This window comes from Miniopterus schreibersii (genome assembly GCF_964146895.1).
Source record: "Miniopterus schreibersii genome assembly, chromosome: 7".
Lineage (NCBI taxonomy): Eukaryota > Metazoa > Chordata > Mammalia > Chiroptera > Miniopteridae > Miniopterus > Miniopterus schreibersii.
The window spans coordinates 2675412-2696735 of NC_138108.1; the positions used below are offsets into that span (position 1 = coordinate 2675412).

The 21324-nt window shown below is 58.0% G+C and overlaps 1 protein-coding gene across 8 annotated transcripts in view; it reads right to left on the minus strand.

Moving 5' to 3' along the window:
* AGAP1 (ArfGAP with GTPase domain, ankyrin repeat and PH domain 1) overlaps window positions 1-21324 on the minus strand; it is a 340037-nt gene that overhangs the window by 256333 nt on the left and 62380 nt on the right. The gene's annotated exons all lie outside the window — the stretch shown is intronic.

Below are 21324 nucleotides of genomic sequence, written 5' to 3' on the forward strand. Positions count from 1 at the left end.
TCAGGCAAGGGTGTCTGCAGATGAAATTATAACCAAACCCGTTTCCCGTCGCTCTGTGGAAACACAGGCAAACCCGAGGTCCTCTCGCCCCTTCTCCCCTCCAGCCCCGGCTCCGGCGGATTTGGCCGCGGGGCCGGAAGGACGCGGTCGCGGGCACCATGCGCTCTGCACCTGTCCCAGGACAGCTGCAGGGAGGCTCTGGAATGTGCAGGAGAGAAACCGAGAAATTCCTACCAAGGGCCCAAGCCGCCTGGTCTCGGTTCGCGGGGCGGCCGCCTGGTCACGTCTCTGCGGGAGCCACGGGACGGGAGGCCTCTAACAGGACGACGCCCGCGACGCCCCCCCCTCCCGCCACCGCCACGGCCACCGCCACCGGAACACGAGGCTGCCGCGGCCCCTCCAGCAGCCTCCGAGTGCCGCTTTTTTTTTTTTTTAATAGCTTTTGGGAGGAACTCTTTATTTTTTCTGTTTTTGTCTTTAATCCTTACCAGAGTATATTTTTTCTGTTGCTTTTTCAGAGAGAGTGGGGGGGTAGAGAGAGAGAAACATCAATGTGAGAGACACATCGATTGGCTGCCTCCTGCACACACCCTGACCGGCCGGGGATCGAGCCTGCCACCCACGTACGTGCCCTTGACCAGAATCGAACCCGAGACCTGCAGTCCGAGGGCTGACGGTCTAACCACTGAGCCACACCAGCTAGGGCACCCGGAGCACCGTTTCAGAGACTGTCACCTAAACGTGTGTGACACCTGGTGTTTACCAAGTCTGTCCTCAGGGCCACTGACCCCAGAGATTTGCAAAGTCCAGGATTTCTATGAAAATAAAAATCGGGGCAGCAGAGAATGTCCTGGAAATTCCAACCAGCATCACTACTGCCTCCTGGCCACTGACCGCAGGACCAGCTAGTCCTGCTCATCCCAGGAGCCTGGGCTCAGGAGTGCCCCCCCACACACACACCTGTCTGTGCACAGCTGGGCCCACCCCTTATTGGTGTAAATCACCTGGCTTTCCTGACTTGACACCTGTAATTTACATCGTCAACTCCCCCAGAAGACCAGGAGCCTTGACACAGGACCCAACCTTATCTCTAAATCCCAGCCCCTATCTGGGCCCTGCTTAATAAGGACTGCTCGACGGTTTCACCAGTCCCTCCCAGCGGCTGATTCACTTTAGTTCTGGAAGGGAGCAGCAGTGCCTCGGTCATGTTGCAAATACAGCAGAGGCCATCTGACTGGCTTGACCCCCCAACACCGTTTACACTGCTACACATGCCCCCCTTCCCGCAAGTTTATCTAGGAAGTCTCCAGCGGTTAGGGAAAGAGAAGCGGGTGAGTCATTTCTTCCCTGGCCACAGAATCAGCTGATCTTGGGTGGCCACCCCTGAGCAAGCCTGCCCCTCCCGCTGCAGCTCAGGCCTGCCCCCCCGCAGGAGCCCAGGGGAGGGCCAGGCTCCGCTGGAGGGTTCAGGGCGTTCATTGAGCTCATCCATTCTCTCCCCCCAAAGCCCGGGAGGGTGAGGCAGGTCCTGTTACAGTCCCTGTGTTATGCCTGGAAAGCAAGTCGCAGGGAGGTTGAAGAGGTGCCCGATTTCACCGTAAAGGGTGGGGCTGGACAGGGGTCCAGCAATCTTTGTGCCACTGCCTCCCCCAACCTCACTGGCTCTCAGGACAGCTGGGCCTCCGCCAAGGGGAGCCCCACGGGGGTGAGCAAAAGGGGGGGGATGAAAAGGCTTCTAAAAAGAGAGCCCGAGTTCTGCACTCTGCTCAGCCTGTGGCCTGGGGAGGGGAAGGAGGGGAAGGAAGCGCAGTGGTCAGGATTTGGGGAATTTGGGGAGCAGGTAGGCCGAAACGGTGGTTAAACACACAGGTCCTCCCCACCTAAACTCCAAGGAATGGAGTGCGGGAAGTTCAAAGCAGATTTGGGGTAAAACAGGCTCCTGTTTCATTAAAATCTCCAGGGACAACGTACCAGTCCAGAGATTAAAATTATCCCTAAACCCACCCTGGAGATTCCCCTCCTTCTAGAGTTCCCGAGAGGCTGAGCAAAGCCCTCAGCCCTCCTCTCTGCCCTGCCCGCCCCTCCCCGCTCCCCCCGCCACACAGGTTCCAGGCTGGCTTCGCCTCCTCCTGAGACCCCCGGGCAGCCCCCTAGGAAAAACCAGGGCCCTGTGTGGCCACATCCACTGCCCAGTGTATCTTTAGACCCCCCCCACAGCTGGAGCCCCTGGGAGCCCTCTCCCGCCTCTCCCCTGCCCCACCCAGGGTGCTCCAGCATGGCCTCACCCCTCCTCCACCCAGACCTTGACCTTGACCCTGACCCTGGACAGTAGCAGGAAAGTCAGTCCATTGTCACCTTCCTTCCCTAAGGGAAACACTCACAAAGCCACGGACTCTCCCCCAGACGCGCTCCCTCCGATACAATGTGACATCAGAATCCAGGGGCTCGGCTGCCCGGGCCAGGCCCTCACAGGGCGATGTCGGGGGCGCTTCACAAACACTCAAAAGGGCTTCACGAAGGGGGTAAAGAAACGCATCAAGGAAAGACTTCCATGAGCATTTAACCCGCGGCCAAGGTCGTGATGCCCTTGACTATGGAGATGAACATTTTAAAGTTCATGATGATGTTTGGAATCCCAGCTGGGGCTGCCATAGCCAAGTGCCTCAGACCGAGGCGTTTCAACCACAAAAACTTATTTTTTCACAGTTCTGGGGGGTTAGACGCCTGAGATCGAGGTGTGGGCAGAACTGGACCTTCCGAGGCCGCCCTCCCAGGCTCGTGGATGGCCGCTGTCTTCTCCCTGTGCCCTGGCACGGTCGTCCCTCCGTGCCCGAGTCCTCTCCTCTATTAGGGACACAGTCATACGGGTCAGGTCCATCCGAGGGCCCTCATTCTAACTCATGACGCCTCTAAGACCCCAGCTCCCAACAGTTCCGCTCTGAGACACTGGGGGTTAGGACTCCCACAATCCAGCTCAAACAGCTGCCACCGTGATAAGCAAACAATACCAGCCGCTGGCGAAGTCAGGGGAGCGCTGGGTGTGTGACAGGCCGTTCAGATCGACAAAAGGCATTGTTCTCAGTGAAAACTTAAAGCAGCCCGACATCAGCCAGCCCTGCGCTGCGCAGCTGGGCTCCTGGCGTCCCCAGCGCCCCTAATGGAGTCACAGTCACTAGCAGGTGACGACGCAGGCCTGAGAAGAGCTCCCACTGGAGGAGGCAGAGCCCTCCCTCAGCCTCAAGGTCGCCTGCTGGGGAAGCCGTGACCGCACAGCGCGCAGGGGGCCCCGGGCTCGCCTTCCTCCCTTTCCAGGGAATAGTCTCAGGACTCACTTCAAGCCCAGCTCGTCTCGCGCAAACAGTAAACCAGAATCCGTGCGCTGGAGGTCAGAGATTTGAACCCGAGACCCCAGATCCGGGCTGCGTGGGACACTGCTCTTCCCGTGAGCTGCAAGGTAAAGACCGCACCTAACTTCATGGAAATCAAGACTTGGGCTGTGAGATCCTACTGTTCCTTGCACTTTAATGTGTCCATAGCACACATATATCGCCACCGCCCTGCACAGAAGGTGCATGTTCTCCAAACCCGAATGTCCGTCCCCACAGCGGTAACAAGGCACCCGGATAAAGGACAGCAATGCCCCCGCCCCGCCGTCTCCCCAGGCCAGCGGGGATGGGGCCACGGTCTGCAGGTAAAGGACAGCTCATCCCTCCAGCCCTCTCATCACCCAGTGGAGGTCTCAGCTGCACCGGCTGGCCCCTCGCCGGCATCGCCCTCCCTCGTCTGTAAACCTCCAGATCCAAACCCAGGATTCCAGCAGAGACACCCCCCCACCGACAGCCCCCAGGGCAGAGCCTCCCTGGGGGCCAGGGGGCGGAAATCTCTACTGAACAAACTCAGGCATGAACAAATCATACTTTCTAAAATGTGTTAAAATATATATTGTATGTATGTGGTACTGCAGTTGGTTACTTGATGTCCCCACAAAGCAAGGTGTTGGCTCCAAGGTGACCTGTCAGGCAACGCGGGAGCAACCTCCGCAACGCGCCTGCTCTGCTCTGCTCGGGGCCGACTCTACACAGCCGGCCTCGGACAGCGAAGTCGCTATTTAGTTCATCAGAGGCACGCACTCAGCCCGGGCCTGTTTCCCCACCACTTTCAAGTTGGAAACTGGGGGTGGGGAGTGGAACCCTGGGGACACAAAGGGAAGCAAAGGGGAAAGTCACAGAGCCCAGAGACGTGAGACCCTGAAACGACCAGGGGCTGGGAGCCCGAGCTGCTCCGGTGTGACGCTGAGACTGAGAGAGGCCCTGGGCGTCATCAGCACTGAACTCACCTAGAAACAAATCCAAGACACACCACTTCCCAGTTTGACATTTATCGTGGTTCTCACCCACTCGGTTTATTTATTTTTACTTTTATTTTTATTTTTATTTTTATTTTTTAATCCCCACCTGAGGACATTTTCTCCACTGATTTCCAGAGAGAGTGGAAGGAAAGGGGGGGAGACAGATCGATTGGTTGCCTCCCGCACGCGCACTGACTGGGACAGGGGATCCAGCCTGCAACCCAGGTACATGCCCTTGACCAGAATCGAACCCGAGACCCTTCAGCCCACAGGCCGATGCTCTAACCACTGAGCCTGACCGGCCAGGGCACTGGTTTATTAATACAACCTGAAAATTCCAGTGTCACAATCTCCGAAGGGAAGAAAGTGCCTTAGGGGACAAAGGTGAAGACAGCCGCCTCCATCTCCGGCGCGTGCGCTTGGCTGACTCCACAGCCTCGTGCCAGCGGGAGCACGTTGCCCAAGCACGGCCCGCCGGCAGACCCACGCCGACCTTGCAGGGAACTGCGATGTCCCTGTTACACACACGGCTCCAGAAAAGCCGGGGATCGCTCGGGGTCGAGCAATTAATACGCTTTATTCGCGGAGGGGCTTTGTTTGAAATGACATGATGCAATCCAAAAGTCACTTTACTTCCCAGTGTGCCGGGCGTCCTACATGAATGCAAATCACGGTGACAGAGACACGGCAGGCTGGGACTGAGACGCACCGCTCACGCCTTATCAGTGTTTAAATTTGGTCCAAACGTATCCAGGAGAAGCGATTGGGGGTTCCGATAGAATGTGTTGGATATTTTTATTCTAATTTTCTCAGGCCCCTTTGCCGCCACGCAAACAGAGACCCAAGATGGACACGTTTCAGATGACATTATCCTCAAGCACTGTCACGTGGCACAGAAGGGAAGGTCTCCGAAACGTCCTGCGGGTCGGGGTGAGCGAGCGCATGTCCATTTCAGGACTTGCCGGGGGACCCCTGACCGCCAACATCTAGTTCATGTCGCCGTCAATGTCGCTAGCCTCAGCCCCTTTATCTCCACGAACCCACCAGAGGACCTCTGAGCATGACCTTCATCTGAGCAAGGTCCCCAGGCGGGGACAGTGATGCACCTACGGAAACTGTTCGTCATGAGTCGGCCAGCTCTGTGCCTGACGGAGGCCCGGGCGCCCTGCTCAGCCCACCCCGTGCCAGAACATTCGACTGGAAAATCGGCTTCCCTCATCTCGCTATGGTGGTCACTCAGCTGTCACCCAGCGGCGGCCCCAGCTGTCCCGGAAACACCGCCGCAGTGAACACGCCGCTGGGCAGAGGCGACTCGCTCCACCCTCAGGCCCCTCTGGCTCTGTATCTATAGTTTTGAAACCGACACGTGTCGCTTTAAGTGAGAAAGGATACGTTTCATTTTTAAACTTGGGGTGAGGCTGGCTTTTCGGCAATTTTGCCCATGCTCTGAGCAAAACAAACGAGTCTTAAAATCCATCTTCACACCGGCCTCCGCGGGCCGCTTGGGCAACTGCGTCTACATCCCTCTTGGGCAGCCCGTCCACCTCTTAGCCCGTCCCACAATAAGCAGGGTCGGGACCATCAGGAGACGAGCCCGGGAATCTGCACCCCTCTCCCCTAAGTAGCAGCAAGAGGGGGACCCGCCAGGCAGCTGGGTCTCACTTCCTGTCACGGAGGAGAAAACGGCTTTGAGGGGTCCGACCTGCCTTCTGGAAAGAATGAAGGGTCTCGGCTCCCACCATCATCATTCTGGAGGCTGTTGCCCACCCGCACCCCACACACGACACACAGCGTCCTCTGGGTACAGCACACCCCCCCACACACACACACACACTGTGTGGTCAGAGGGAGGGGCATTTCCATGTCCCTGTCATCAGCGGGTTTAACCTTTGCTTATTTGTTCAAACAATGGCATCTCAGGTTAACTGGCTTTCGTCCGTTTGCCCGTGGGAATCTTCCTGTTTTGTTCATCTGTCCGCAGGGGTTTTCAGACGTCACCAACAGCCACTTGTCTGGACCATTCTCTATAAAAACATCTTCTTCCACTTGTCAAGTGGGGCTCAGAGTACATCGGAAACAAAGAATTTTAAGACCAGTGGTGACATGGATTTTCGGAGCACAGTTTTCTGAATGGTACCAGATCTCTCTGCCGGCTGGTGTTACCCATCGAGTGGTCCCCACCTTGTCCACAGACAAGAGGTGTCTCCATCACACGGCCGACAGTCCCAGAGGCCGAAGTTCTTCTAAGGCACATGCCATCTCTTCCCACAAAACGTCCCTCTGCTAAGTCTTCCTAGACTTTCCACTGCAGCTGGGGCTAAGCTCACAGTTTTTAATAGCAGGAACCACACTTTTCCAACTCTGGAAACCAGTACCTTTTTCCAGGTTGAGTTTTCTGTGCCCTGTTTGCCAGAGATTCTTCAGAGCAGGAGGGGGAATGACAAGCTCATTTGCAAGGACCCCCAGGACGTCAGCGGGCACCACATGGCCCAGCACGTGTGCAGACTTTCTCTTATGTTCCCTCTTTTCTGCTGTATCCTCAGTGCCCAGAGCTGCCACGGAACACAGCTAACGTGGGTGGGTGGATGGACAGATGGACGGACAAACGGACAGATGGGAGGATAGGGGGATGGATGGATGGATGGACAGGGGGATGGGGAGAGAGGGGGAGGCGGGCGGGCGGGAGGGAGGGAGGGAGGGAGGGAGGGAGGCCAGGATGGCAGGATGGATGGATGGGTGGATGGCGGGATGGATGGCGGGATGGATGGGTGGCAGGATGGGTGGATGGATGGATGGATGGCGGGATGGATGGCGGGATGGATGGATGGATGGATGGCAGGATGGATGGATGGATAGCAGGATGGATGGATGGATGGATGGATGGCGGGATGGAGGGATGGAGGGATGGAGGGATGGAGGGATGGATGGATGGATGGATGGATGGATGGATGGATGGATGGATGGATGGCGGGATGGATGGATGGATGGTGGGATGGATGGATGGATGGCGGGATGGATGGATGGATGGATGGAGGGATGGTGGGATGGATGGATGGATGGATGGATGGATGGATGGATGGATGGATGGATGGATGGCGGGATGGATGGATGGCGGGATGGATGGATGGATGGATGGCGGGATGGATGGATGGCGGGATGGATGGATGGCGGGATGGATGGATGGCGGGATGGATGGATGGATGGCAGGATGGATGGATGGAGAGACAGGGGAAGGTGGGAAGGGAAGCGGGATGCAGGTGAATGAGTGAACCCACAAACATAGCCGACACCCAGGGCAGCAAAGGGTTCCCTCGTCTCTCTTCACTCCCCCCAGGTCTACTCAATGCTTATTCTTGCCTTTTCCATCCAAAAATCACCCTTTAATCAAAAAGACAGTTTTTTCATCGCCCCTCAGCACGGTCATCCAGTTTGATTCACTGAGTTCTGTTGCCTGGGAAACTCCATAAATTAACCGGAGCTGGGAATTAAAAAGCCGCTACTTGGACGTAAAGGCTCTCCAGAGTAAACACCAGAAGTCAGCCCGTGATCGCATAATGGAGGAGCCAACGTATTTCTAATCGACTTCACTCTCATCCACCCTGTGACACCTGCACCCTTCAGAGTGAGGAGCACCCAAGGCTGAGCTCCTCGCACGTGGCCCCAGGAGCAGCGGCCTCAGCACAGAAGGTGGAGGTGCTGGAAATGCAGACTCCCCGGCCCCACCCCAGGCCACTGACTCAGGGCCTCTGGGCCCGGGGCCGGGAACCTGCCCCAGAAGCTTCCAGACGCCCTGCGTTTCTGCACCTGCCCAAGGAGCACTGCTCCGCGGCACGGGGTGTCCACGTCCTTTTCGACATTTCGGATGTGACAGCTACACTTTTCTCAGACATCTTCAAACGACCGATTTAGTAAAAAGCCACATGTTCTCTTTCCCCCCACGCTTCCTATTTCTCCCGTTTTGGAAGACTGGTGCCCTAGTTTAAAAAATCATCAAAGTAGCGTTTTTAAAAAGATGTGTACAAGTGTGAGAGGCTTTTAAAGCATGACCAAGTCAATGGTGGAAAAATGGAAAAATTACAACCTTCTGGAAACGCAGAGCGGCACCCAGAGTCGCTAAGGCTTGTTTGTAACAGAGAAATAGACGTACCCCCAAGCTCCCCTCCCCCGTTTAGGGATGAGTGACATTCTCTCCACCCCACAAAGTCCTCAAAAGCAGGACTCTCCGCCGGTGACCACGCCCACCTCCACCAGGAAGCCCACCCCCCTCCCTACACAGCAACACAACCCAATTCCGAGGCGTGTCAAGCTCAGGGTTTTTAATAAGCCTTCCAGAAATGCCTACGCCACCTTTGGGGCCCCCACAGAAGCCACACTGTCCTGTGTTCTCCAAGATCCAGTCACAGCGGTCACTGCAGGGGCATCATGTCAGCGGGGTGACCACCGATGGGAAAACAACGACAGCTAATGGCCGGTCGGGCGCTCAGACCACCACGGGCAGCTGGCCGCGCACGTGCTGGACAGACAGCACTCGGTCCCCAGCAGCTTCTGGGGGTGGGTACCATTCCCCCCCCTTTCTCCAAATAAAGGGCTAGAGGCTCACGGGCGTCGCTCGGCCACAAAGCAGGGGTGGGAGGGAGGCGGGAATCCGGGCCCAGGTCAGACCGACTCCCACACCCCTGCTCCTGAGCTAAGCGGTGGGGGAACCCGTGGGGGGGTGGGGGGGTCTCAGCAGAGCGGCCTGGCACAGACCAACCCGCCCTTCCCGCCTCGTGGCTTTAGCACAGGGCCAGGGAGGGGTGCCCCGCCTCTCACGTCCCGGGGAAGATCTGACACCCAGCTCTAAGGCAATCGCAGCGACGAGGGCGAGATCAGAGGAGGAGGCACTTTCCAGGCTGGGGCTGAGCTGCCACTAGGGACAGAAAGCCCTCTGTCCAAGGAACCACCACCCGGAGGGAGGGAGGGTGGCCCGTCACTGGCCCTGACATAGGGACAAGGGTTCCGACAGCTTCAGTGCCCTCCCTTATCAATGGGGGGGCGCTGGAAGGAAAGAAACTGAGGATCGCTGCCCAAGGGGTGGGAGTGGCTGGGCGTCACCTGGAAAGTGGTAGAAAACAAAGTGTGGCAGGTGACACTGTGTCGGAGTATGACGCACTCACAGCCACAGCCTCCTCAGGGTCAGCCCGCCACGGTGCCCCACCTCCTAAGAAGGGGGGTTCTCCTCAAGGTAAGTCACCTGTGCTGTCAGCCCCCCAGGACTCCTGACCTCTTCTGATTATATTTGGGGGAGGGGGGGCGGTGCATTAACTAGAAAATTAAATTTTCTGAGACGGCAACAGTCCGCTCCAATCCAGACTGACCCAGGCAGTGAGTAGCCGAGTGGGCCACGGGGAGGGCAGGAGGGGGACCTCTGGGCGCCACCTGGGCCCCTCCCACTGCTCAGCCTGGACCATACAAAACAACACGATCAGACTGGAACCACTACAGAAGTTCATTCAGGGCTGAAATTCTACCGTGTTGATACCAGGATTTCTTCTGCAGGCCCCTAACATGGGGTCCCTGGACGGAAACCCTCCAGAAAGCAAGGTCGAAGGCCTCCGCCGGGTCTGGGACGTCCAGTTACTCAGGTGTCTCAGCAAAATAGTTCCCTCTGCTCAGCAAGTCATGTCAACACCGTAACGCAAGGTAGACAGTGACCCATGGCCCAGGCGACAGTTACAAAACTCATCTGCAGGAAGCGGTGACCAAACCCTGGGGTCGCAGGGCAGCAGCCACTGTCCGGGCACAAACCCCAGCTGCCCTCCAGGTGAGGAGCCTGCTCTCCTACCCTCCCGCTCGGCTTGCCCGAGGGTGGCGCCCAGTCTAAGGTGCGGGGCCCACACCTGGATCGGAGTTGCCCCGTTGCGCTCACATGTGCTCTACAAAAGTTGTTCTTAAAAGATGACAAAGCTGAAACACTACCGAAAATATTTCTATACACGTCAAAAATCGGGGTGCTCGATCGACAGACCAGGGCGAGCGGACTGGGACGCCCCCACGGTCTGCCGCACTGCGCTCTGTGAGGTCTCGGACCCCAGGCCCCCTGGGCCACCGTTTTCTCACGAGTCATCCCGTGTCTGCGTGTCCGGCTCACTCCGCCTCGTGCTGATGCACGGGGCCGTCTGAACGACCCCCCACGTGGAGAGACCTGCGAGCCCAGCTCGGGGATTCGGACTCCGCGGCCGACTGCTGGTTCCGGAGCCCGGCGGTGACAGGCTCCCCTCGGAGGCGCGGGGCGCTCTGTGGTTTCCGGGCGCAGCCTCCTTGGAAACGCCCGTGTGAGCACCAGCACCGACCGGGATAAACATCAACAATGAACTCCCCGGGAAGCCCCCAGGGGACACGCCGATCCGTGAGCTCGCCACGTGACGAGATGGGAACAGGACACTGGCAGCACGCTCGGCTCCCCCCGCCCGCTCCGCCTCCGTATTATCTAATCGGGAAGAAATCTAACTGCGCCTCCAGGCTCTCCTCTGCCCTCCCCTCCTCCTGCCTCCAAGGGCTCCATCCAGCACGCCCGCCCGCCTGCGAGGCTGACCGCCCAGGCTCACGGCCCCCCGCTTCCAGAGCCCGAAGGCTGCTTTGCAATGCGGCCCCCCTTTTTGCAGCCGGGGTGCCATCTCCCTGCTCACCCCAGAGCGGGGGCTGCACACTCCACGGGCCCCAGGGCCACTGCCTTGGCTTAGATCCGCTTTCTCTCCGAGGAAGATCACAGGATGCAGAGAAACGGGGGTGCCTGCCGACTCAGACCCCGGGGACCCTGTTGTACACAGTCCCTTTCTGAGCTGTTTCAGCACACTGCCACCCCAGTTTCTCGCTCCCCAAAGCAGAGGAAGCCAGGCTGTGTTCAGCCTGATGTGCAGGGGAACCTGGGCTCCCGGGCCCTGATGGGGACCCAGTACACGCCTCATGGTTCAGGAGATGTCTGGATGTCACTGAGCGACACCGACAGGCAGACACCTCCCCACACAAACAGAGGGTTTTCTAGTCTCTTTCCTTCCTCCCGGCCCTAAGCTCACTCCACCCTGACAACCAGGGTCACAAGGTGATGCCGGAAACTCTCATGTCCTTTTAGGTTCCGAGAACCCACGTGCCCACCCAGCCCCTGCCTGGGCCTCGGTTTCCCCCTCTGCGGCAAGAAGGTGGAGGGAAAGGCGGCCCCAGTCTGGCCCAGCTCTAGTCCTTCTGGTCCTCCCAACGGAACTGCTGGGAGCGGACACGGATCCTCACGGCACAGCCTTTTCTCACTAAAAGCAAGAGGGACGCCGGAGCACCCGAGGCCAGGCCCGCTGCCTCCCAGGGCGGGCCTGTCTTTGGACAGCTGGGCCCCGTGGATGCCTCTGCTGACAGCTGTGAGGACACATGGAGGGACAAGTTCAGGCATGTCCACTGGTCTTGGCAAAGGCAAGTCCACCACCCCATCCAGGTGCCTTGGCTGTGGGCAGGCCACTGGGCTCAGTCCTTGCAGATAAATGCAGAAGGCTCCTGGCCGGGTGCCCTGGGTCAGTCAATGGGAGCGGTCACAGCCCCAAGGCCCGGGGGGACAGCCTCGGGTTTCTTTGAAAATCCTTCCATCGACGCCCCCCCCCCCCAGGATGAAAGGAAGGGTACGGGGAAGGAAATCCCATTTGACAGGCAAGGAGCCGCCAGGCCTGGGAGATGGGTCCCGGTGGGAGGAGGGCTGAGCCGGGGGGCGGAGGCGCCCATTCACCCAGGAGCGCGGGCCTCACGCCGGGTGAAAACGCAAGGCGGGAGACGACCGTAACAACGGCCGACCGCCGACCAGCAGCCTCGATGCTCACAAAAGGGGTCACGGCAGACAGCGGCTGAGAGGGTCCTGTGCCACTGTTAAGATGCCGACTGTGAAGGCTAAAGAACATGAGAAGATGCTAGTGTTTCTAAGAAGCATATTAAGGTCATCTCCACAGAAGAGCAAGTCCGGGGCGGACCCCGGAAATGATCCTGGGGGTCGGCAGGCTGGTGAAATCGGACGGGAGAACCTCTTGAATGGCTGTTTCCTGCAGCGCAGCGACATCGTATCCCTTAGCAATTACGGGGTTTGTGAAATAAACGTGTGTGTTTTACATTAAAAGACGGCGTCGCTGAAAGAATGAGGGAGAGATGCAAAGCCTCTGGACACGGGCAGGGCGGCAGGCTTGTGAGGAGACAGGCCACAGCCACGTGGGCAGGGAGGGAGCCCCGGGGCGCAGCCCGAGAGAGGGACACAGCCCCTCGAGGCTCCAACTTTTTGACATTTACCAAAGTGCTGCTTCAATTGCTGCCCTGGAGTGCGGAGGAAGGAGTTCTACACACACAGACGGACAGACAGACACAGAGAAAGACACGCACAGAGATACACAAAGACACACACAGACACAGAAACACAGGCACACACACAGACACAGAAACAGACAGACACACACACACACACACACAGACACAGAAACACAGAGACAGACACAGAGACAGACAGACACAGAAACACAGAGACAGACACACGCCCACAGACACAACGCAGATGGGCGCAGAACTTTCCCGATTACAAGTTTCCCTAAAACACAACCGAGACATATTCTAGAAAAAAAGAGAGAATTCCACATTTGAGGACATGCACATACTTCTGTGGAGTTTCATTTGCCTGAACTGTAAGATTAGAGGGTTTTGTGGTTTTTATTGAAATGGAAAACCCCCCCGATGCGTCGTTTCGGGGGATGCCGAGGTTGGCCTGACTTCATGTCTGTATCTGGCGGGTGGGAGAGAACATGTGGTTGGGGTGATCCATGGGGATTACCCTCCAATCTCAGCCTGAATTACACTCCAGGGGAAAAAGGAGCCCATTGTAGGCGCAGGCGTCAGGCCGGTCATTACAGGAAGGCCGAGCGAAGACACTGTGATTAGGCAAGAAATCACCAGCGGGAGACAGACAGACCTGCCTCGCGGGAAGGACCAGGGCTTCCCTCTCCCTCTCCTTCCAGTGTGAGGACGAGAGCCCACCCGCCTCAGCCTATCAGCCGCTTCTCTTTAGAATTTGCCCCCAAGAAACCCTCCAAAGATGACAGGGAAATAAAGAAGGTGGCAGGTGGGCGGGGGCTGACAATGGGTTAAAGATGCCAGCCAGCCCCATCCGCCCTCAGCCCTGGGCCCTCGGGGCATCCTTCCCAATTAGGCAGCTTAATTAGAGACCCGGCTGCTTATGGACTGAACAGCCAGTAAACAGGCAGGAAACACAAACTCAGCTGCTCTCTAATTAGGCCAAGCCTGTCGCCCACCAGCGGGGATCCGATATACATGCAGTTTTAGGGCCTCCTGGCTTCCAAGTGCTGAGGCGGGGACTCGGGACTTGGGAGGCAGCGCACAGTTCATTCCTTTTCTGGAAGACGAGCCTCTGCCCAGCGCAGGGCTGGCCTGTCCTGACCCTCCCCTCCGGGCCTGGGGCCATGATGGCCATTAGGAACCACTTTTCTTTTTTAACCACACAGTAAACCAGCCAGACTCTCGGGAGATGGGCCAGGGTTTACCAAACAGAGGCAGGACAAGTTCCGGTATCTCAGACTCTCACAGCGTGATGTCCATGTCCCCCGAGTCCCTGATGCCCAGAATCTTCACACCTGGGGGAGGGGGGGTAAGTGATGGGGTCAGTGACCAGGGAGGGAGGGGTTAAGTGCCCGTGAACAGAAACATGTTGTAAATTGTCCAGGAGGTTGACCACCACTTCCTGCGGGGCCACCGCAAGCCCGTGGAGACCCTGTAGGAAAACTAGAAATGCTCTAAGCACCTGTGGGTCCTGAACCCCGTAATCGACACATCACAACTATAATGGCACAGGGCTCCCAGAAGGGAAACTGTCTACTCCTGAGGACACAACCGATCACCGGATCCCTCAAGACTGAGCCCATAATCCAGAAACAAAGCCCTGGAACAGTTTAATCTGCCCCTGAAGTGTTTTTCAGATCTCCGAGGAGCAGGAATGGGCGCCGGGCAATGCAGGACAGAGCACAGACAGACAGAGATGGAGGGGAGCGAGCGCCGCTATGTTCTGAGGGACAGAGACTCCCTGTGGCTCTTCCTCAAACAGAAAGGACCCCCCAGACACCTCCAAAGCACAGCAGATAGCTTAGCCAGCCAGTCGGGGGACGCTGATGGATGACAGGGAAAGTCCCACCCACATGAGATCATCCGAGACGTCCCCACATCTGCCTGGGAGCCTCATCTACCGCCCAGCAGTCCCCGAGCAACAGCTCCGGCTGGAGAAATAAACTCCCTTCTCAGCCCCCTCTTCCTCTGCCCACGCTGGAAACGCTGGGGTCCCCGGGGCCCTGTCCCAGGCCGACCTCTTGCACAGTCACCCTGGACGGGCTCGCACCTGGCTGCCCCACACAACCTGGTAGATCCCTTGGAGATAAGTTTTGTTCACAGCCTGAAACTCCGACTTGGTTTCGACACAAGGAGTAACTTTCTGATGGGCAGTTTCTGGGCTCCCGCTCCCATGAGCCCACGAGCAGCTGTGAACAGCTCGGGGACCTTCGGAAGTCAGGGCTCCCCATGGTTTTAAACAGCGCTAGACACGAGGTGTATCATTATTGCAACAATGTAGCCTCTGCTTGCAGTTAAGACCCCTAAGGATGTAGATGAAATGAGACAGTCACTCTGTTTATCCCCACCCAGAGCTCCCCAAAGCCCAGCTTTCATCTAGCAACACACGGATGCAAACCCAGGCGTGGGTTTCGGAACACACAGAACACATGACCGCCAGGGCTCCGGGAAGACATTCAAGAGGGAGACATAACTGTAAGAAAACCAAGTGAAAAGCCCCACCATTCGCCCTAACGCCACAGCTGCTTCTCCCAGGCCCAGCCTTCAGCGCAGGCTCGGGGGTGCAGCTTGCAGGACTTTGGGAAACCAGGCTGCGGCTTTCTGGGGAGGGGCTCCGGCAAAGCAGAAGGTAGAAAGCCCACCCAGCGGGCCCAGAGTGAAGGGCTGGCTACACAGGGGGCTTCTGATTTTTTATTGATTTTAATTGATTTTTTTAAAGGGAGGAAGGGAGAGGGAGAGAGAGACATCGATGGGCAAGCGAAATACTGATAGGGGGCCTCCCTCACACCCCCTACCGGGGACTGAGCCAGCAACCCGGGCATGTGCCCCAACTGGGAACTGAACCAGCAACCCTTTGGTGCATGGGATGGCTCCCAACCACTGAGCCACACCAGCCAGGCCAGGCTTCTGATTTTTAATTTTTGGTTAGTCCTCACGTGAGGATATTTTTTCCATCTATTTTTAGAGAAAGTGGAAGGGAAGGAGGGAGGGGGAGAGGAGAAAGAGGGAGAAACACCAATGTGTAGACACATCGATTGGTTGCCTCCCGCACGTGCCCCGACCGGGGCCTGGGATTGAAGCTTCAACCCAGGTACATGCCCTTGACCAGGAATTGAACCCAGGACCCTTTGGTGCCTGGGCCGATGCTCTAACCGCTGACCACCACCGGCCAGGGCAGGCTTCAGATTTTTAAGGAAACACACGTACGCCCTCCTGCCCAGCTAGGGCCAGCCAGGTCTTCCAACACGGCTGTGTGTTTCCCGGCAGGTGAGCTCCTGCACCTTCCTCTAAAACACGTACGTCCGTCTCATCAGGAAAATCGAAGCAACACAGCGCGATTCACACACCGCCACCAACAGCCACCGTGCACCACAAACGGAGCCCGGGGCAATGGGCAGGCGCCGTTTCGCAGCAGAATTGCCACCACCTGAATGGCAGGAGCGAGGACGGACCCTGGATCCCCAGAGAGAAGCCCGGGGGAACTAAGTAGGAAACCCGAGAGCCTCTGCGGATGGTTGTTCGCTGCCACGACCTGTATGTGCCCCTGTGATTCCAGCTCAGAAAACCAACCACGTCAGACCTGCCCGTCGGCAGCTGGTCACCGGGCAGCCCCAGGTGTATGTATTCGGGACGTGCCAGTTCCCCAAAGCACGTCGGGCGAGCAAAGTTCAAGCCGCTGCAACTGTCACGGAGACGGCTACGGGGGTGCTCCACAGGGAGCCCAGGCAGAGGCAGGCTGGGGGCTCAGGATCCCCCCAGGGGTGCCCCTAACAACCCCCCATGTCAGGGCACGGCCTGTGGGTGGCTCGCCACAGCCCCGCCGTCTCCCGCGAAGAATGCTCGGGCGGTGAGGTCTGGAGTCAGAGGCCGGTTTGTTACTTTGCCTTAAGACGCTGAACTGCCGGGCGGCTAACCTCTGGGTCTTACAGGTAACAGACGCACTCTCACCCTGGGTATTAATCCAGGGCACTTGGCCACATAGAACTGCAAACCTCAAACAGCAGCAGCTTCCACGAAACAGAAAGGTACTTCTCTCTCCCGCTCGTGAAACCTCCAGCCGGGCTGTCCCGAGGCTGACGGCTCCATGCACCCGGACCCCGTCCAGTCCCCGCGAGGCCGTAGCTGCCGGAGTCGAGATGCATGCAGGCAACAGAGGCGGGAGCGGGAGGCCGAGGCCGAGGGACCCACCTGCTCTCTTGTCCTGTCGTCTCCAGAAGCTGACACAGCACCTCCAGGAGCACCTCAGGGGTCGGCCGCCTAACAGCCAGAGGTCTTTACTCTGGGCCCGGTACTAACCACCAACAGAACTTAGCATTTTCCATCTACCACAAGTATTTCTAAGCATTTTTCCAGGCATCCCTCAGTGAATTTTCACTACAACCACGGTTTATAGGTATTACTACCCCCCTTGCCCAGCTCGGGACACCAAGGCCACCGAGAGGTCAAGTCAACTGCCCAGCCCCCTGGGCGGTCACCCTAGGATCATGGCCCCTCCGTAGTAAGCAGGAGCAGGGGAGGCACACCCGCGGGAAGGGTGGTCCATGAGCTCACCAACCCTCGGCGGACAGGCCAGCGACGGGCACAGCGAGGACCACGGGGTCTGGTCCTTGGGCACAGGACCCTCCTGACCTTCCTCCCCAGCTCTCCCTATACCTGGCCTCTCCCTGGCCATTTCCCACGGCACGGCCACTCACAGTTGGCCAACCCATCGTCCCTTCTTGCTTCCACCGTGGGTTTCTCAGGCTAACTCCCCTAAAGCAGCCTTTCTAAGTCCTGGGGGGTCCCCCTTTCCCTGCTGCCAGGATCCGACAGCACCGTGATCACCACCCTGGCTGTTTACACGGTGGGATGTCTGTCTGCAGGAGTGACAGGCCTGACGCTGCCATCGGTCCCCCTTCCGCGGGTTTCCCGAGTGTGGCCCTGGTGTGTGCAGGCATGGCCCACGCATCTGCACCCGAAGGAGCTAGACTTAGGCCTTGTCAAAATATTTTCTGACGGGCAGGAGACGCGTTTTAGGACGGGACCCTCGGTTAGCAGAGCGTGTTCACAATATGTCCCCACAGTGTGCCCGTCTCTGGGGGCGGATCTCCGCTCTGATCCAGCGGGGCGCAGGCTGTCGCTGGGGCTCAGGCACTATGCAGGCCCGGCACTGGGCGGGGCGGCAAGGCCTCCTCCTAACGATCAGGAGGGGGGCCCTGAACCGAGGCGGTGGGGCCAAGCGTTGCCACGCGGTGGCAGGGGAAGGTGGTCGCCCTGGCATGAAGGGCGGATGTGCCTCCGCCTGAGCCGGTGGCGAGCCAGGTGCCCGGCCACAGTGATGAACATAATGACTTACTGCGAACACCGAGGTACCACGCATCCCGAGAGCCCCCAAACCTGCCCGTGTTCTGTGTCAAATTCAGAGTCTGCACAATGCAGACGGGCTGGGTTACTGTGGGAAACGCTGACGCCGTAAGGCTACAAAACCCTCGGCGAACCCCTCTAACAAAATAATGCTCGGGAAAATGTTCAGGAGAAATTCCACCGAAATATTAACAAGGATGGGTGTGTGGGGGGGGGGGGGACGCAGACAGAGAGAGAAACATCAATTTGTTGTTCTGCTTATTGATATATTCATGGGATGATTCTTGTATGTGCCCCGACCAGGGACTGAACCCACAACCTTGGGATGATGCTCTGACCAACTGAACTACCCAGCCAGGGCTTCTACACACAAAATATTTTTAAAAACCGATGGCATTAGCCGACGCCATGCACCCGCCCCGCCGGCCTCACCGGGGCCTCCTTCCATCCACGGCCGAGCTCACCGGGGAGCCCTCTGCCCGCCACGCCCGCCCCTGCCCAGCAGAGAGGCCGCCGGTCGCTTCCACTGGCCCGTTTCCACTCTCGTGAAACGGGGCCGAGGCCCGTGCGCTCTTCTTACGAGCACCTCCGCGAGCGCTCTCCGGTCCTACGCCACCTTTCTCCGGGCGGAGCTCCCAGGTCAAACGCAACAGCTTGACGGCGTCGGTCACATGGTGTCACAGGGTCTTCCAGGGGACTGGCAAACGCAGACTCCTGCCCCTGGTGCCCGACACGTCCTAAGCCACTTTAACCTTGTTAGACGCCCCCTCCAACCACGATTCCAGGGAAAAATCCCGGCTGAAACTAAGAACACCCCTTCTTCCAGGGCACACCGTTTCTCTCCAGCGTAGCCGAGCACAGCCGACGGGAGCTGTCAGAGACCCAAACACACGCACTATTTACGTCATCGTTCAACTCCCTTGAAGAGTTAAAATGCGGTGGCCTGTAACGGAGAAACGAGCTCTGTGGGCTAATAAAGCACTTTCAAAGCACACTTTTCTCTCTCTTGTGGGCAATCAGACCCACCATTCCCCCCACAGGTAATAATACCACACAGACAGACAGACACCCCCCACCAAACAGAAAAAGCAACAAGGGTGAGATGTGAAATAAGGGACACGCGCGATGGCCCCTCGTCGTCTGCGCTATGGTTTTAGTACTTGAGCCACTTACGGCTGTAACAACAGGATACAAGGCTGTCTCAACGGTTAAGAAGCTGCCTCTCGGCCACACGTCCCCCGTTGTGGCGGCTGCCGAGCGCGCTGGCCCGGGGCCCCGGAGCGAGTCCTCGCGGGGATCGGCGGCGGTCCGGGCCCGGGCCCCGCTTACGGACACGCCTGTGTGACCTCGCTTATCCACGAGGCAGCTCCCACCGGAATCATCCTTCCAACGGAAACAAAATATCCCCCTCACGGGGACGATACCTTATTAAACATGACCTCCGCTCGCATTGCAAGTGCTCCGTACGCAGCGGAAAACACTACAATCCTAAAAAAGCTGACGCAGAAGGGAATGACTGTCGCCCATTCGCAGAAAGTGTCTAACGTGAGGGGCAGGGTGAAGAGCCAAAAGTCATGAAATGCACCCCAAATGCACCGTCCGAGCCTGCAGCACAGCCCCCCAGCCCCCCGCTGCCGCCCGGCCCCGCGGGAAGGCCCGGGCGCCCGCGGCCCAGCGGCCCGAGCGCGGGGCTGAGCCGAGCGCCTGACCCGCGACGGCCCAGGGGCCCTGCAACGCCTACAGCAGCGGCTCCGGGAGCCGCCGCGTGCAGAGCAGGTGCCGTCTAATCACTCTCATTTCCAAATTAGCTAATTTTCCATCCCCAAAATATGTTTTCCTAACGTTTCCACAGCCGGCGCGAGGGGAAGCAGGGCCCGCTCCGCGGCCGCCGCGGTGGGTCTGTCGGCGCAGCGCCCCCCCCACGAGGGCGGCGGAGGTCAGCCCGCAGGGGGCAGGTGCCGTCCCCGCAGCTGTGTGGGAAGTTCCGCAGGAAAGGCCTGTTTATGTGAAAAGCCGGAGCTCCGGCAGCTGTGGAACGGGGCGATCAACAGGAAAACGGGCTGGACCCCACTGCGCACAGGCAGGCCTCGCGCTGCTGAGTTTCCCAGACACGAGCCTTTCACAAGTGACGGGGAAAAGATCATGACCCCCAGAAGCCCACAGTATTTTTTTTTAGCACTAAAGTATTTTTTAAAATTTATCTTTGCCCGGCCGGGCGTGGCTCAGCAGTTGAGCGTCAACCTGGGATCCAGGAGATCGGGGTTCGATTCCTGGTCAGGGCACAGGCCCGGGTTGTGGGCTCGATCAATGACTCTCTCATCACTGATGTTTCTCTCTCTCTCTCCCCTCCTGTCCTCTCTCTGAAATCAATAGATATATTTTAAATAAATAAAATTTATCTTTATTGTCAAAAGTATTACAGATGCTCCCCTTCCCCCCCATCGACCCCTCCCCCTGCATCTGCCCCCTCCAGGCCTCCACCTCACTATTGTCTGTCCATGGGTTGTGCACATACGCATGTAAGTTCCTAGGTTAATCTCCCCCAACCCCGGAGCAATAACATATGTTTTAATTAAGGCATGTCCCCTGTTTTTTAGACACACTACTGCACACTAGGTTAATGTTTTTGTTTTGTTTTTAATATGTCTTTATTGATTTGAGAAAGGAAAGGAGAGGGAGAGAGAGAGAGAGAAACATCAATGATGAGAGAGTCATTGATCGGCTGCCTCCTGCACGCCCCTGACTGGGGATCGAGCCCACAACCCGGGCATGTGCCCTGACCGGGAATCGAACCCTGATCACCTGGATCCTACCTAGGTCGATGCTCAACCGCTGAGCCACGCCGGCCAGGCCAGGTTAGTGTTAACATGACTTTTATGCGCACTGGGAAGCAAAACATCCATGGGACGCCCTCTAAAGCGTTATTTGCTGCATTGTGGGGTCCGGAGCTAAGCCCACACTATCCCCGAATTTGCCTTCACTCCAACTCAGAGTGAGGGGCTCTGCTGTGGACTCCCTGGTCTCCCTCCTCCCTCTGGGGTGCAGATGGGGAGGGCCAGGAGCACGGGCCCCGGCCCGCCGAGACCTACGCCTGATGAGACCCACCCGTAAGACCCACCTGATGAGCAGAACTGTTGGCATCCACCCCGGCCGGGGCTCCCAGCGTCCCAGGTCTGGTTTTCAAGGGGTAAAGGCTGACTTTGTTTTGTCCAAGAGGAGCGACTGGACCACAACATTGTCCTGTCCAACAGCTGCTGCAGATCATGCTCACCTGGCTCTGTGAA